The sequence below is a fragment of the Dipodomys merriami genome, unplaced genomic scaffold, assembly GCF_024711535.1.
Source record: "Dipodomys merriami isolate MVZ:Mamm:240054 unplaced genomic scaffold, mDipMer1.0.p SCAF_9, whole genome shotgun sequence".
Lineage (NCBI taxonomy): Eukaryota > Metazoa > Chordata > Mammalia > Rodentia > Heteromyidae > Dipodomys > Dipodomys merriami.
Genome location: NW_027206512.1, coordinates 36,400,652 through 36,418,873, shown reverse-complemented (window position 1 = coordinate 36,418,873; position 18,222 = coordinate 36,400,652). Strand labels below are relative to the sequence as shown.

General features: G+C 39.9%; 1 protein-coding gene across 2 annotated transcripts in view; it reads right to left on the bottom strand.

Moving 5' to 3' along the window:
* Positions 1–18,222, bottom strand: part of Scfd2 (sec1 family domain containing 2) — a 311,750-nt gene that overhangs the window by 277,459 nt on the left and 16,069 nt on the right. The gene's annotated exons all lie outside the window — the stretch shown is intronic.

Sequence of the window (18,222 nt, the reverse complement as noted above, 5' to 3'; positions counted from 1 at the left end):
AAGGAACCATACATACTAGAATATAACCTGAACAAAATTTGCAGCTTGGAGACCTAACTGTACTTCATTATACAGTCAACAGAGAAGTTTTAATAAAAATGAGACTATTCAAGCAATTAGAGTAAAACTATATAATAAAACTATCATCGTGTATATTTTTTATTTTTGGGTCCAGTCGTGGGGCCTGAACTCTGGGCCTGGGCGCTGTCCCTCAGCTCTTCAGCTCAAAGTTAGTGCTCTACCTCTTGAGCCACAGTGCTACTTCTGGCTTTTTTCTTTTTGCTTATGTGGTGCTGAGGAATCGAACCCAGGGCCTCAGGCATACAAGTCAAGCGCTCTACCACTGAGCCAACTTCCCAGCCCATCGTGTATATTTTTTAATTTAATGAAATATGAATGTTCATGGAAGACAAAAGAAAGAATATTAACTGATGAAGCAAAAAACTGATTAAAACCTTTCTCCAACCCCCAGAAAGGCTTTAGGAAAACATGTGTCTAGAACACAATTGACTCCAGACTCAGAAGCCTTAGGTATAATGGACGTAGAAAATTAAGAATGTGGTATATACACAGTGAAGCACCCAATCCTTAAGCACCAATTTCACATATGTGTCTCTCCATGTAATCACCTCCCAAGTCAATGTCTATCATTCTAGCAGACTCTATTGTATGCTTATCCAGTCAACAGCCCCATGGTCAACCATTACTTTGAGCCCTAGCTCATCTTTTTTGTATACTTTTTGAACTACAGTTAATTGGAATCCTACACACGTACTAAGTTTGTATCTCTCTTCGTTTGCTTGACAGTAACCATAACTCTCAATCTATTTACGTCATTCTATTTTATTGTTCTGTATAACTAAAATTTTCTTTTTTTTTATTTTTTGGCTGGTCTTGGGGCTTGAACTCTAGGCCTAGGCACCGTCCCTGAGCTTGTACCCTCAAAGCTAGCACTTTACCACTTAAACCTATTTCCACTTCAGGCTCTTTTGGTAGTTAATTGGATAAAAGTCTCACAGACTTTCCTGCTCAGACTAGCTTTGAGAGGTGATCCTCAAATCTCAACATCCTGAGTAGCTTGGGATTATAGGCATGAGCCACCAGTGTTCAGCTTACAAAAAGTTTTTCTTAATCCATTCTTCTACTGAAGCACATTTTATAATTTGAGGCCATTACAAATAATGACACTATGAACATTGTAATATATGCCTTTTGGTATACATATATACTCATTTACATTGGATCTATGCCCAGGTTTTAGGTGAGTGAGTTTTAGATACTGTCCAATTGTTTTCCATGATTATACCAACATCCTCATATACTTCAAATCTGATTTAACTTAATGTATTTTTTAATAACCATAATGTTTAAAATGAAGTACTGTATCAATAAGTTTTCTTCATGGTATTTTATGCTGAGTAGTCAAAACTCTAGTAAGAGAAAAAACATTCAGAATGAAAAACACATTATCATGCTATCTATTATTATACATGCAAATTTTAGTTTCTCATTTTTCATTTGTATATTTACTTTCTTACCTAATTACATATAAAAATGCTTGGAAGGCAAGATATTAATTTAAGAAATTATTTTCAAAAGCAGAATGGTAGGAGCATGGGAGCAAAGTATATTTGCTTTTTATTTTACATATTTTGTCATTTGGATTTTCTATAAGCTTGTGCTAGTAATACTCATTAAATATTCTCTTAGTTCTGAAACAAAGTAAGATCTGTTTCATGTGGAATAAACAGATGTTTACTTTTCTCTGAGAAATTTGACTTTATTACTATCACTGATTTGTACAATGGGTAAAGAAACAGAAGAGTAATAGTAACTGCCTATTTCCTACCTCAATTGAGGTCAAAGGGCATAGAAATATGGTTCATGTGCAGATGGAGAGATTTAAGTCAGACATGAGAAAAGCATTTCCTGATCAAGATGACTATTAGACACTGAAACATGTTATTAATAGGGAAAGAGAGAAGAAAATATAAACTTTCTCCCACAAGAATTTGAAGGGCAATATATACAGCCATCTGTATAGTGAAACTTGGACAAAGCCCAGCTGTGAATGGACATCTATTTTATAACACCATAAATACTAAAGAAGGTTAACTGGGAGACTCTTTAAATACTATGTGTTTCTTATTACACAAATTTTTGACCTCTACAGCATTATAATAATTGCAGAAAAGAAACGTGTAAAAAACAGTACCTTAATTATGCAAATCAATTCAATTCAATGGATCTAAAATTCAAGAATCTGCTGTAAGATCGACTTCTAGTCTAATACAGAATAAAGTATAACTGCCTCAGGATTCAAGGGTCACAAATAGAAAATAAACATCTCTCCCAAAAGTTATACCAAACAGTGAAATATAAAACCACCAGGAACATTTATGGTTTGGCTTGCTATGGAAATGCAGCCTTCCTGAGGCTAACTTAAACACTGTCTCCACATTTATAAACTCAGCAGAGAGCATGCAGAACAAGGCTATCCAGGGACACAACACCAGGCATATTTCCTTCAAGGCCCACTCTAACTTGAAAAGAAATTTCTGCTCTTAAAAGAACCTCTAAACTTAATTTTTTTAATCCTACCCTAAAACCATAGGCCTTATTGTCATATCATGCTGTCATGATTTTTTATTCCAGTTAATATTTTCATTCAAGACCACTTATGTAGCCAAAGCATAAGAAGAAGATGGCCTATAAGTGCCTAATGTTTGTCTTCCTTCCTGCCTCTGAAAAAGATTCACCACAATAAACAACTACATTTTGAAGAAAGACTAAAGGACAGCACTGAAATATGGCACAACAAGGAAGTGGTACAAAGAAAGGAAGGAAACATCTTGCTCTGCTATAGTAACATGGCCTGTGAGACCCAGGAAGGACTTTTCCCTGCACAGAAAGTGCTCCATGGCTCCCAACACTGCTGCAGACACCTACAGTTTTTATTTTTCAAGAAATCTAAAGTCTTCACAAGCTCTAAGCTTAGATTACGGAAATGCCTGGAGCTTTGTGTAGTGGAGTTCACATTACACTACTCCAGAAAAGTAGCTCACAATGTGTGCTCAAACTGTTCCTGTGTTGTGGCACTTTGAAACAAGAGCTACCACTCTTCAAGTGGTAGTGTCTGCCTAACAAGTGCAACACTAGGAGTTCAAACCCCAACATCACCAAAGAAAGAACTGACTGCTAAAATGCATCTTGCCCCAGCGACTCTTAGTCAATGCATCCTTTGATCCCAGAGACTCAGTGGTCATTGAACCCATTGAACTATAGTTGCATAAATAAGAATGCATCATTCCCTAGCTAAGGTGCTGCAGGTCCTTAACCCCTGGGAACAAGCTGCATAAGAGGCACCTGATTAATCTCCATCTTAGTTGTTGCTTATTCTTCCTCCTAGTTCCTCGGAGCCTAGTCCATGTAGTAAATCCCTATCCCCTAGCATCTGAGTCAACAATGTTCTACTGGCCTTAGCCCACAAGAACATTGTGTTCCCAGCTACCTGAACAAATGTTCAGTAAACCATCTCCTTAGGGAAGTAGAGCCCTGTCTAGACTGTGCCACCCCACCCTCTGAGCCAAACATCTGTAGAACCCTGTGTCCTTAGATCCACAGTCTGAGTTATCAAAGCACACTACCTCTCTAGGGAGTATGGCTATCATCTCACTACTTCATGATTCCTAGAGTACAGCCACATCTATAGCCTGCCATTTCTAGGTTCTTCTTACATGAGCTTCACAGAGTCTGGGTTCCACTACCCCAGAGCCAAGAGGCACCATTATATAATACCTCCTCCCTTCTTGGTACTCAAATGGCCATTGTCTCCTGCTTGTTCCACTGTGCCAACAGCACTGTGCCCAAGCCTCTGAAACATTCTTTCTTTTCCAAAGCCAGAATAATGCTGTACCCTGACATTCAGGATCAGTCACAGCTTTATCTCTGGCCACTAGGTAAGCTCCTAAGAAATATCTCAAAAGCATACTTCCCATATTTGTGGGAAAGCTGCATACCCCATGCCTCAGAAAATGAACTGGTCACAACTGTCACTATAGGTCATAGAGACACTAAGCCCATTTCCCTAATATCACACTATCTCCAAACTAACTCTGTGCCCTAGATAACACTGTTGTGGTTGACTGTGAGTGATGGGTGATGACTGACACCAAGATGGACATGCTCAGTTAAATCTCTCCCCTGCAAAAAAAAAGGAGGATAGGAAGTTGCAACTGAGAACCCTAACAACCTTGTCCTAGTGCTATCTTACACCACCGAGGTATCTACAACCACTGTTAACATTGACCCCAACTGGAGAAACTATACGAAATCTACACTACTGTATTTAACTGGAAAAGAGTCAAGATAATCAAAGAGTCAAGATAATCTGTCCACAAGGCACTCTAGGGTTCATCTATAGAAGAAAGTCTTTCCCTAGGAAAACCACTCTTAACTTTGGAAGAGACAATTGTTCTATTAGTTATCTTTTATCATCATAAAGGCACAAGAAACAGGAAAAGTAAGGAAACACGGCACCACTAAAGCATACCTTTCCAGTTACCACCCTAAAGGAAACTTACAAAGTTGCCTAAATAGGGATTTAAAATAATGATCTTAAGGAAACTAGTAAGATACAAGAGAAAATAGAATATGGAATAAGGAAAACAATGAAAAAGCTGAATGATAAACTCACCAAATAGAGCCACTATGTAGTATGGGCTACATAGTGAGAACCTGTCTCAATAGAAAACAAAATAGATAATACTACTACTTATAATAATAATAGGAGGAGGAGGAAGAGATAACAAACAAAAATCTTGGAGCTGAAGAACTCAATAAGTGAAATAAAAAATATAGAGAGCATCAACAGTGGTTTGGTGATACTGGGGCTTGAACTCAGGAATTTATACTTGAACTTTACCTTCATCAGTCTCTCTATTGACAACTATAACAACATAATAAAAGCCACTTATGAAAGAAACATACCTAACACCATATTTAACAGGGAAGAACTCTAGCCGGAAACCGGGTGTCTGTAATCATGCCTGTAACCCTAGCTACGCAAGAGGCTAAGATCTGAGGACTCTGGTTGGAAGCCAGCCAGGGCAGGAAAGTCTGTGAGACTCTTATCCACAGTTAGACACCAGGAAACCAGAAGTGGTGCTGTGGCTCAAAGTGGTAGACACTAGCCTTGAGCAAAAAAGAGCTCAGAAGGGCTGGGAAGGTCGGTCAGTGGTAGAGTGCTTGCCTTGCATGCATGAGGCCCTGGGTTCGATTCCTCAGCACCACATAAGCAGAAAAAGCTGGAAGTGGCACTGTGGCTCAGGTGGTAGAGAGCTAGCCTTGAGCTGAAGAGCTGAGGGACAGCGCCTGGGCCCAGAGTTCGAGCCTCACGACTGGAACCCCCCCCAAAAAAATGATATCATAAAGTGATCTGTTTTGCTTCAGCTTGAATAGGTTCTAAATGCCACAAATCATAGAACGAAGTGGTGAAGCTCCCTTGACCCCAACAGTGCTCCAGAGAAAGGTTCTCTGTAAAGTGCATCCGAGTTTAGATGGACATCTTCTATTCATTTCTCCTCTGAGTGGCCACTTTGGACTTCAACAGATGGATTTCTTAGGAGCTATTTGCTTTTTACTTTCAGACCCCATTTTTTATTATGCAGCCAGTGGGGAAAATACAATTCACTTTGGGGGTTTTAAAAAAATCACTTTTCTGGAACATATCTACTTAGCTGACAATTTAATAACAAGCTCTGAGTAAGATGACATATGTTTATATGTGTAATGATAAAATGAATTCTTTTGTTTTCCCAATTAAACTTTTATCATTTTAAAAATGGTGTTTATTTCTCTTGGTGCTCAAAATGTTTTAATATGAATTTACCTTGTGCTGAGTAATTTTATATTTAAGATCTGAGGTTTCAATCATGGGATCCCTCTCACTGAATTTAAACACAAGACAATCCTCTGTCTAGAATTAAATTTTGTTTAATGTCTCAAAAATACCAGAAGTCTCTATCACAGTCAGAAAAAACTTATACTTCAGAATTTACAACAGAGGATGGAAAATAGTACATAATTTAAAGTACATCTCATAGTTTTAAATGCTGCTAGAAAATGCATTCCAGCCACTTAACACACCAGAGCATGACTTTTTTTAATGATAAGCTATATGATAGGCAGTTTTCACATATCAATGTCTTACTATGTTTTAAACTTTTTTTATGGTTATATTGTTTGTATGTGAAAATGAGACACACAAAAAAATTCTGGCTTAGCAATACAAAACAGAAATGGGTAGTTACTCTGTGTAATCTTTTGCTAAACTGTAGTTAGCACAAGGTTTCTTCCCTCAGTTTATTTCTGGAGTCTTACAAGAAAGCAATTTTTTTTAACAGTGACAACAGTAGAAAGAAAAAAGAAAAAAGAAATAATTTCACACAATATATTAAAAGCAAAACAAAACAAAACAGCCCTCATGTTTCCATATCTTGGAATTCATTTTGATTAGTATCATTTTATATGGTCATATATACATAGCTATTGAGCTATTGTGATCCTCTGCTAGAACTATCCTAGACATATACTAATTATTACAAATGGGGGAAACCATGGAGTCTATGTTTCTTTGGGTCTGGCTTACTTCACTTACCATGATTTTTTTCAAGTCTTTCCATTTCCTTATGAATGGGGTGATGTCATTCTTTTTGATGGAAGCATTGAATTCCATTGTGTATATATAACACATTTTCTTAATCAATATCTTTTTTTCTGTCCATATATATTTTTATTGTAAAAATATTGTACAGAGGGGTTATAGCTACATGAGTAGGGTAATGGGTACATTTCCCATCAAGCATTGTTACTTCCTCCTTTGTTTTTCCCCTACCATGCCTTCTGTCCCCACCTCCCCAACTCCTTCTCCCATCCCCTCTGCCCCCCTGCAAATTGTAAAGTTTGTTTTCAACATAGTGTCTTATACATCTCATTGTTACAATGGGTCAACCTGTATCCTTATTTAAGCATTTTGTTATATCCCTTCCCCTCCCCCAATTATATACAAGATGCAGGACTCCGGAATCAGATACAGGGAAAACAGGGGTTATACCATGGGGGAAGAACATACAAAAGAAACAAGAGAATCACATAGTGCATTATAAGTATGTTAAAAACAGAAGCAAGAAAGAAAAAATCACTTGTGTCCCTGTCTTGGGGTTCATTTCACTTACCATCATCTTATATAGTCATATGTACATAGCTTTTGACCTTTTTTGCTTGTCCTAGACATGTATTAGTTATTGCAAATAAGAGAAACCATGGGACCTATGTTTCTTTGGTCTGGCTTACTTCACTTAGTATAATTTTTTCCAAGTCTTTCCATTTCCTAACAAATGGGGCGATGTCACACTGTGTAATCTTTTGCTAAACGGTAGTTGGCACAAGGTTTTTTCCCTCAGTTTATTTCTGGAGTCTTACAAGAAAGCAATTTTTTTTTTTTTTTTTTGCGGTCGTAGAGTTTGAACTCTGGGCCTGGGCGCTGTCCCTTAGCTCTTCAGCTCAAGGCTTGCGCTCTACCACTTGAGCCACAGCACCACTCCTGGTTTTTTTTTCTGAATTTTTTGTTTATGTGGTGCCTGAGGAATTGAACCTAGGGCCTCATGCATGCAAGGCAAGTACTCTACCGCTGAGCCACCTTCCAAGCCCCAAGAAAGCAAATATTTTTGTCTTTAAAAAAATGTTTTTTGTGGGCTGGGAAGGTGGCTGAGCGGTAGAGTACTTGCCTTGCATGCATGAGGTCCTGGGTTCAATTCCTCAGTATCACATAAAAAAAGAAAAGAGGAGGGGGGACCAAGATGGCGACGGGGCAGTAGGGAAACGCCACAGCTCTCTCCAACCAAAAAGAGAGTTCGAGTTCCAACGCTTAATCTCCCCAAGAGACCGACAACAACAAAAAGACGAACACTCAGAGAAAAACCAGAGGCGGAGAATAACAAAAAAAGAAAGAGAGGAAAAGAAGAATTTCAGAACAGAGAAAAGCGAAGACCCCTCCCCCAACCTTTACTGGCCGCGCGGCAGTGCGCCAAGCCGCCGGCCAGCCGGCCCGGCGGGGGCTACCGGAGCCCCAGAGACACAGGGGGCCGCTTGCAGATCACCAGGTACCGGTTTGCAGAACAGCGGATCGCCAGGAACAGAAACCTATCAGCCGGGAGTCTCCTCGAGGATCCCACCCCCACCCCTCACTCTCCACCCGAGCAGAGAGGCTCCATCCCGCCAAAGCCGCTCTGCACCAGCAGCGCAACAAAGGGACCTGTCGGCAGACCACCCGCCCGATCGCGATCGCAATGACCTGGCAGGGCTGCTCGGGCCCCAGAGGCACCGCGAAGAAGCTGCCTGAGCATGGACACTTTTGACCCGACAGCTTCGACAGAGGCAGAGACAGAAAAGAATCACACAGAGCCACCACCGCCCAACCCAGCCCGCAACCACCCCAACTGAACTCGGATTGCAACAACAACTGATGACCTACACCACACAGAAAAAACCAGCTCCAGGGTGAGTACCCCACAGGGGAAGTGTATCCCTCAAGGGAGACCAGAGCTGGAGGGAATCCCCAGACCCTGACCTAGACTCCCTACCCCAACACCCGGACCACAGGACCCACTAAAACTGGGAACTGTTTGAGAGCTCCACCAGCCCGTGGAGCACACTCAGCTGGCCAGGCTAGAGCAAGAGCACCCCTGGAAGGGAGCTTAAATGCCCAAGCCAGGAACAGCGCCCCTGGGTCAAGACTACCAACAGTAGAAGAAATTTGAACTGTGTCCCCCAGGCTGTATAACCTAGGTGGTATACACATCAGCACAGGCCTAACGAGTGCGCTCCAGGCTGCATAACCTAGGTGGTATACACATCAGCACAGGCCTAACGAGCGCGCTCCAGGCTGGGGCCGGAACCAGGCCCGGGGATCCGGCGCCTGAACAACACGACCAACTTCTCCCAACTGAAGTAAAAACCTGAGCATACGCCTCAACAGAGGGGAGAAAACCAGGAAACAACACTCCCCGGGAAGCACGCCTGTGACAACAAAAGACCTGGAGGCCCAGGACAAGAGAAGCCCAAACCCCACCAAAACTCCACCCATATACCCTAGACTGGGAATTGGGCAACACAGGCTGCCAGCACCTGATAGTAAGCAGGAGCTCAGACTGTTAAGGCGGCTCAGCAATAGAGTGATAGTCTCAGATGTATGAGGCCCTGGATCTGATTCCTCAGCATCACAAAAGCAAAAAGGGTCAGAAGTGGTGCTGTGGCTCAAATGGTAGGGTGCCAGCCTTGAGCTGAAAAGCTGAGGGACAGCACCCAAAACTAGAGTTCAAGCCCACAACCAGCCCAAAACAAACAAACAAAAACACATCAGGAGCCCATAACAGACTCCAGTATTTGGGAGAGTGCATCCAGAGCATCTGTTCTTCACAAGAGCACCCGTAGGAGCAAACACAAGCAGTCTAGGCTGCTCAACCCTTCCAAAGGCGGGAACTGCCAGCAATCTACAGCAGAGAGCTGAGAATCCTAAGTAAGTCAGAATAGCAGCTGGAAATAGGCTCCCAACAGAACCCAGATCAGGCACAGACTCTCTCTACCAATACAGAATCAGCAACCAAGCAAAGACAAACACACCAAAACAAAATTGAAGAGCAGTCTCCTGAACCTCCATGTGAAAATCACAGAGAAAAATCACAAGGTTTACCACCACCCAGGACAGCAAGCTCACCTCAAAAGCCAGCAGCCACGCAGGGGAGAGCCCCAGTGGGAGCAGAGCAGGAATGGAAGACAAAAGCTACATCCAAGGGTTGCTGGAGGCAATGACTCAAGAAATAAAGCGAGAAATTGTTCAGAAATTGAAAAAGCACAAGGATGAACTATCCAAAGAGATACAGGGTATCAAACAAGAGATGCATGCAAAAATAGAAGCTGCACAAACCTCAGTAAGAAGTGAGATAAACACCAAATTAGAGGTAATGCATACCTCATTGAGAGGTGAGATCAGTACTCTGAGAACCAAGATTGAATCCATAAAGGGATCCATTTCCTCCATGCAAACCACAATAGAAGCCACTGTCAACAGAGTGAATGAAATGGAAGGTAGAGTGTCAGATACAGAAGACAGAATACACCAACTGGACCAAAAAGTGACAGATATGGAAAAATCACTCAAATTAAACCAAAGGGAAATTCAAGAGCAAGCAGATAATGCTAAAAAATTTAACCTTCGCATAATTGGAGTGGACGAAGGTGAGGAATTCCAGAGTAAGGGAATGCAACACCTATTTAACAAGATAATCAATGAAAATTTTCCCCACCTCAAAAATGACCATCTTAACTACATCACAAAAGCTTATCGAACACCCAACAAGCAAGACCCCAGGAGAAACACTTCTAGACACATTATAGTAAAAATGATAGATCTGAATAATAAGGAAACAATCCTGCATGCAGCAAAAATGAAGAAGGAGCTATACTACAATGGGAAAAAAATAAGAATCACTGCAGATCTCTCCACACAAACAATGAATGCAAGAAAAGCCTGGGAAAGCACCATACGAGCCCTGAGAGCCAATAATTGCCAACCCAGACTGATATACCCGGCAAAGCTAGCATTCACATTCGATGGAGAACTGAAAACTTTTAATAGCAACGAAAAACTAAATGAATACATAAACATTAAGCCAGCATTACAAAGAATTCTAAGAGGGGGGACACAACCTGAAGAAAGCAACCAGGAACTGGGGCCTGCCCCAAACAGGCATTACTCAAAGTCTAACTGAGCAAGCACAGGAGGAAAGGAAAGAAGAAAAACTTAGGAAAACGGAATGGCAGGGACAACAATGCATCTCTCTATACTTTCTCTTAATATAAATGGGCTGAATTCGCCAATTAAAAGAAAACGAACTGAGGACTGGATCAGAAAACAAGACCCATCCATCTGTTGCCTTCAGGAGACCCACCTCTCAGCCAAACATATAAACAAACTCAGAGTGAAGGGGTAGAAAAGGATCTACCAATCAAATGCCCCCAGTAAGAAAGCAGGTGTAGCTATCCTGATATCTGATAAAATAAACTTTTCATTAAAATCAGTACAGAAAGACAAGGATGGACACTACATATTAATAAAGGGAACAATCCAAGAGGAGGATATAACCATCATCAACTTATATGCCCCAAATATTGGTGCACCCAGATATGTCAAACAAATGCTCTCAAACTTACAGAATAAAATAGATCCCAATACGATAATACTAGGAGACTTTAACACACCACTCTCACCAAAGGACAGGTCTACCAACCAGAGGATTGGCAAAGAAGCTACCAAATTAAGAGAGGCCATACTTCAAGCGGAATTAACTGACATCTACCGAGTATTTCACCCTAAAACAACACAGTACACATTCTTCTCAGCAGCTCACAGAACTTACTCCAAAATAGACCATATCATAGTTCATGCAAGGAACTTAAGCAAATACAAAGGGATCGACATAATCCCCTGTATCCTATCTGACCACAGTGGAATCAAGCTAGCTCTCAATAACAAAGCATACCGCAGAAATTTCTCTAATAATTGGAAATTGAACAGCACACTCCTTAATAATGCCTGGATAACAGAAGAGATCAGAGAAGAAATAAAGCATTTCCTACAACTCAATGAAAATGACAACACCTCACACAGAAACTTGTGGGACACAGCAAAAGCAGTCCTGAGGGGCAAATTTATTGCCCTCAGTGCCCACATCAAGAGAATGGAGACAGACCAAGTAAATAATCTCATGTTGCAATTAAAACAGCTAGAAAAAACAAGAAAAAATGGGACCTAAAGCTACTAGACGAAGCCAGATAACCAAATTAAAAGCAGAGATTAACCAATTAGAAAATCAGAAAACCATAACCAAAATAAACCAAACAAAAAGCTGGTTCTTTGAAAAAATAAACAAAATTGATGGCCCATTGGCTAGATTAATTAAAAAAAAAGAAGAGAGGAAACCCATATTAATAGGATTAGGGATGCCACGGGAAACATCACAACACGTACCCAAGATATCCAAACAATTCTAACAGACTACTTTCAAAAGCTATACTCTCTAAAGGAAGAAAATCGGGCAGAAATGGATGCATTTTTAGAGAAATACAAGTTGCCCAAACTGAGCAAAGAAGAAGTTAACCAATTAAATAAGCCAATATCCTATAATGAGATACAGGAAGCTATCAAAAGTCTTCCAACAAAAATAAGCCCAGGACCAGATGGATTCACAGCAGAATTCTATAAGACCTTTAAACAAGAACTAATACCCATACTCCTCAAGCTCTTCAGAGAAACAGAGAAGGAGGGAGCTATCCCAAACTCATTCTACGAAGCCAATATCACACTCATCCCCAAACCAGGCAAAGACCCAACCAAAAAGGAGAATTACAGGCCAATCTCCTTGATGAACACAGATGCAAAGATCCTTAACAAGATTCTAGCTAACAGAATCCAGAAACACATAAAAAAATAATTCACTATGACCAGGTAGGCTTCATCCCAGAGACACAGGGATGGTTTAACATACGTAAGTCAATAAATGTAATCCAACATATCAACAGAGCCAAGGTCAAGAATCACATGATTATTGCCACAGATGCAGAAAAGGCCTTTGACAAAATTCAATATTCATTCATGCTAAAAGCTCTGGAGAAAATAGGAATAGAAGGAACATTTCTAAAAACAATAAAAGCCATTTATGACAGACCAATAGCCAATATTATACTTAATGGGGAAAAGCTACAACCAATTCTCCTAAAATCAGGAACAAGGCAAGGATGCCCACTGTCTCCACTCCTCTTCAATATAGTCCTAGAACCCTTAGCCAGGGCAATAAGGCAAGAAAAAGACATTAAAGGGATCCGCATAGGGAAAGAAGAAGTTAAACTATCCCTTTTGGCAGACGACATGATACTATACCTCCACGATCCCAAAAACTCCATCCCCAAACTCTTAGAAATCATAAATCACTTCGGCAAAATAGCAGGATACAAAATAAACCCACAAAAATCAGTTGCCTTCCTATACACTGATAATGTACAGGAAGAGAGGGAAATAAAGGGAGCAACCCCATTCACAATAACCTCCCGAAAAATAAAATATTTAGGAATTAACCTAACCAAAGATGTAAAAGAACTATTTAATGAGAACTATAAAAAGTTAAAGAAAGAAATTGCAGAAGACACTAGGAAATGGAAAGACCTCCCATGCTCCTGGATAGGCCGACTTAATATAGTAAAGATGGTAATACTTCCAAAACTAATATACAAATTCAACACAATTCCTATTAAAATCCCAATGACGTACATCACTGAAATACAGAAAACAGTCCAAAAATTCATATGGAACAACAAAAGACCTAGAATAGCCAAAACAATTCTAGGGGATAAAGACAATATGGGAGGGCTATCCATGCCGAACTTCAAACTCTACTACAGAGCTATAATAACAAAGACAGCATGGTACTGGCACAAAAACAGACCCGAAGACCAATGGAACAGAATAGAAGATCCAGAAATAAATCCACAGGCCTACAGCCAGCTGATATTCGACAAATGAGCCAAAGACATACAATGGAAGAAACACAGCCTCTTCAACCGCTGGTGCTGGGAAAACTGGGCAGCCACATGCAGAAAACTAAAAGTGGACCCCAGCCTATCACCATGCACCAACATCAACTCAAAATGGATTAAAGACCTTAACATTAAACCTGAATCTCTGAAACTACTGCAGGACAGAGTAGGAGAGACACTTGAACTAATAGGCACAGGAAGGAACTTCTTGAACAGAGTCCCAGGGTCACAACAAGTTGGAGAGAGACTCGACAAATGGGACTACCTTAAAATAAAAAGCTTCTGCACAGATAAAGCTATCGCAACCAAGCTAGAAAGACAACCAACTAATTGGGAAAAAATATTTACCAGCAATATATCAGACAAGGGGTTAACATCCAGTATATACAGGGAACTCAAGAAACTAATCCCTCCCAAACCTAACAAACCAATTACTAAATGGGCAAGGGAACTAAAGAGGGACTTCTCAAATGAAGAAATAAAAATGGCAAAGAAACACATGAGGAAATGTTCATCATCCCTGGTGGTGAAGGAAATGCAAATAAAGACAACCCTGAGATACCACCTTACCCAAGTCAGAATGTCCCACATCCACAAATCAGCCAATGACAAATGCTGGAGGGGATGTGGAGAATGAGGAACGCTATTACACTGCTGATGTGAATGTACACTTATACAACCACTTTGGAAAGCAGTCTGGAGGGTCCTTAGAAAGCTAAAGATTGACCTCCCTTACGACCCAGTCATACCACTTCTAGGCATCTACCCTGAACAACAGGAACCAATATACAAGGACACGTGCACCTCCATGTTTATTGCAGCACTGTTCGCAATAGCTAGGATATGGAAACAACCTAGATGCCCACCACAGATGAATGGATCCAAAAATTGTGGTATCTATACACAATGGAATATTATGCAGCCATTAGAAATGACAAAATAATGGCATTTGTGGGGAAATGGATGGAGCTAGAAGGAATCATGTTGAGTGAGGTAAGCCAAGAACGAAGAGACAAACAGTACATGGTCTCCCTGATAAGTGGATGCTAAATCCAAAATGTTAGGTGATATGACAAAACTAACAGGACTTAAGAAACAAAGAACTCCCACTCATCTGGTTGAACCACTACCAAATATCCCCATGCTGCTGATCACATATATGGTATAGAACATGTGAGCACCGTTATATATTACAGACTGTGATAGACAATTTGCTCCAGGAAAGTTAGAATGAACTTGTGACTTTAAATGAGCATCATTATTCCACAATACTGTGAATTTCCCGAAATTAAGTAATCACTTAATCACAATCAAAAAAAAAAAAAAAAAAGAACCTCGGGGAAGGGAGGGAGGGAGGGGATGGTAGGGGGAAAACAATGGAGGGGGTAACAATGTTCAAGAGGAAGTGTACTCATTACCTCACTCATGTAACTGTAACCCTCTGTATAGTATCTTTACAATAAAAAAATTAAAAAAAAAGAAAAGAAAAGAAAAGAAAAAACCGGAAGAGGCACTGTGACTTAAGTAGTAGAGCGCTAGCCTTGAGCAAAAATAAACATTAGGGGCAGTGCTCAGGCCTTGAGTTCAAGCCCTAGGACTGGCCAAAAAAAAAAAAAAAGTTTTCTGGTTGACAGAAAAGTCATTTAAATTTGAATTCTTCAAAGGGTTACTCATCTTTCTTTAAATTTCTGGCTTTGCTTATTTTGAAAAAATATAGCTCTTTACAAAAGTAAAGTATATTGCTCTTTCAAGAGTCCAGCACTGAGCAATAAAAATTGATTCATGCTCTGTGATACCATTGTAAGGTTATTTTACTGAAGCACAATATAAATTATCCTTATCGGGACCTTTTCTGCAGTACTGCTTTTCTTCATTTACTTTTCTTCCTCTGAATTACTTCTTGTTTCAACATATTTATGAAAAAAGAATGCTAAGAAGGTAAATATATCTTTACAAATGCATATCTAAGACTGTGGAAAAGAAAAGGAAACGGGGAAAAAGGTAGAAAGAAGGGAGGGAAAGAATGGGGAAAAGGATAGAACTAACAGTCAAATGCCAAAGTGGTCTCAAAACAGCAAAAACGGCAAAAGTATTTCTACAAAAAAATTTAGGACCTCTGTTATTGGTTAATACTGTGTTTACATGATTTTATAAATAGAGATCATATGCTCTGGCATCAGAATACTTGCATTAAAATTTTAGGTTTGTCCATTATCAGTTCTATGGCCTTGGCAGCTTAATTTTGTCTAGCTCCTTATCTGAAAAATGAGATGCATCCATGTTTGCTATCAGTCATAATATTCAATATATGAAAGTGGAACCTGGTAAATTGAGAGGATGGGTAGGATTGGGAGAGATAGGAGAGAATAATGAAAGAGTGACATTGCTCAAGATGTATTATACCAACTGACATGTTGAATTGAAATCCCTTTGTACAACCCCTTAAAGAGAAAGTTTATGCTTCTATATTTTTCACACAGAAAATAAACAAAATAAATATATAAATGAATAAATAAATGTGCCTGGCACCAATGGCTCACACCTGTAAGCCTATCTACTCAGAATCTGAGATCTGAGGATCACAGTTCAATGCCAGCCCAGGGGAGAGTCCCTGAGACTCTTATCTCCAATAACCACCAAAAATAAAGGTGGAGCTATGGCTGAAGTTGTAGGTCACTAGCCTTGAGCACAAAAGCTCAAGAGACAGCAGCCAAGCCCTGAAACCAAAAATAAAATAAAATAAACACATGTACAGAGTCAGACCTACTACTTTAAAAATACTCGGCAAATGTTATTTTCACTTTTCTTATCATCAGTACGTTCCTTAAGGCTGTCATAGATAGATAGATAGATAGCCATCTAATTACACTAAAGTTGAAATATTATTTTCATGTTGTGACCCTGTTATCCTTTCCTCCTAGCTCATTCATATTGATCTAAATTAACAGTGTACTCTATTTCAACTTGATAGCTTAGATTTTGTGCCTATAACTAATCAAGAACTTGGGCTATGAATCTCAATAGAAAAATAATGTTGTTATCCACTAAAATAAGCTATATTAAGTACTATAAAGAGCAGATTAGCCAGGCCCAAAGAAACATAGGTCCCATGGTTTCCCTTATTTGCAATATCTAGTATATGTATGAGTCAAGAGGAAAAGGTCTGATAATGTGATGTCAGGAAAATGAACCCTTAGATGTGTATTTTAATGTTTTTTTCTTTCATGCATGTGTTTCTAACGAATTTATAAGATTATCTCTTTGTTGCTTTGTATGTCCCTCCCCCACAGTATAACCCCTGCTTTTACTATATTTGATGTCAGTATAACTTGTGGAGGAGATGGGGAAAAACCAGTTGTTTAAGGATACAGGTGGACCTGTTGCAATAATGAGAAGTACAAGTTGTCATGTCCAAAATGAGCTTTACAACGTCGGTGCGGGGGGGGGGGGGGGGGGAAGGGGGGAAGGAGAAGAAGGAATGGGATTGGGGGGGAGGAGGGAGGCTGGGAAGGGATGTGAAGGGTAAACAAAGGAGGAAGCTACAATGCTTGATAAGAAATGTACGCATTATCCTTCCCATGTAATTGTAACTCCTCTGTACAGTATGTTCACAAATAAAATGAAATTAAATTAAAAAAAAAAAGAAACCAGAATGGATCTCATAGAGAAAAAAAAAAAAAAGAGCAGATTATAAGAGAAATTTTACTAGAGAAATAACTTTTGCAAATTTCCAGAGATAAATTCAATCTATTAATCAGATTCAATAATCATAATTAAGTTTTTCCATATTTAAATTATTTAACATATTTTTTAAACAAGAGTACAAAGTGAATAAAATGAGAAAATCCCCTGTTGAAAGGAACACTCATGTGATTGGACACTTAGCAGGCTACCACACATCTGAGTGGCCAGGTCAGAGCCTGTCTGTTTGTCCAGTGACTTTTTAAATACAATAGTTCAGGGCTGAGAAAGTAGCTTAGTGGGAGAATGCTTGCCTAGCATGCATGAAGCCCTGGGTTCGAGTCCTCAGTACAGAAAACGCTAAAAGTGGCACTGTGGCTCAAGTGGTAGAGTGCTAGCCTTGAGCAAAAAGAAGCTCAGGGACAGTTCAAGCTCCACAACTAGCAAAATAAGTAAAAAATATATATAATAGTTCATTCATTAAATCAAAAGCATTTTCATTTACTATAAAGGGAAAATTGAGAGTAGAGGTGGTCCTAGGTAAAGGAAGAAACTAAAGAAATGCCTTTAATTCCAATGCTTGAAGGACAAAGACAAGAAAGTCACAAGTTTGAGGATAGCCTACAAATCCTGTCTCAAAAAACACCACCCCACCAAAAACAGAAAGATAGACTGACAGAAAGAGAAAGGGGGGGGGGGGAGGGGCGGGAGCAGGGAATAGAAAAGACCAAAGAAGTGTCTTTACAAGGAAGAACTCCCCTAGCGTTCTCAACTTGAGTCTAAGAAACTTGTTGAGTCCCAGAGCAGTGCTTGCATTGTCCTTCTCTATTCCATGTTGGCTGGTTTGGCCTGCTGTTCAGAGCAGGCTTAAGCAAGCATCCTGAGGGCCTA